The following is a 491-nucleotide window of genomic DNA, read 5'->3' on the forward strand; positions in this document are numbered from 1 at the left end:
AATAATTGTCGTGTCATTAACAGTGTAAGAAAAGAAATAACCAAACTAAGACAAATTCATATCACCTCTGTATGCCGTAAACAAAAGACATCAAAGTGAAACTTAATAAACTTCTTGAGTTGCATAGCAGGCAGTTTCCTGAACATATTCTTCCCTGCCGCTCCACTCGGGAAGGCAGCAAACAAAAACAATTCCAGTTCCCACTTTGGAATTCCCCGGGTGATTTAGAGCCTTTTCCCATCCTCCACATTTTCTTCACTGTGGAGTTAAGAAAAGTGAGTAGTACTTTGTCTTCAGAAATTGAAGCATAGTTTTGGGGAAGGAATGAGGGGTTAAGTGCCTTGTTTTTTGTTTTTGTTTTTTTTTTTTAATCCAAACAGCACTAGAACACTAGAAAAAAAAAAAATGGCCATTTGTTTTTCCACTGAATCGCATGTCAGAGGCACAGCTGCTCTTGCTTGCTTGGGTGGGTTTTATAGCTTGTGCGTTGT

This window comes from Palaemon carinicauda, chromosome 8 (assembly GCF_036898095.1).
Source record: "Palaemon carinicauda isolate YSFRI2023 chromosome 8, ASM3689809v2, whole genome shotgun sequence".
Lineage (NCBI taxonomy): Eukaryota > Metazoa > Arthropoda > Malacostraca > Decapoda > Palaemonidae > Palaemon > Palaemon carinicauda.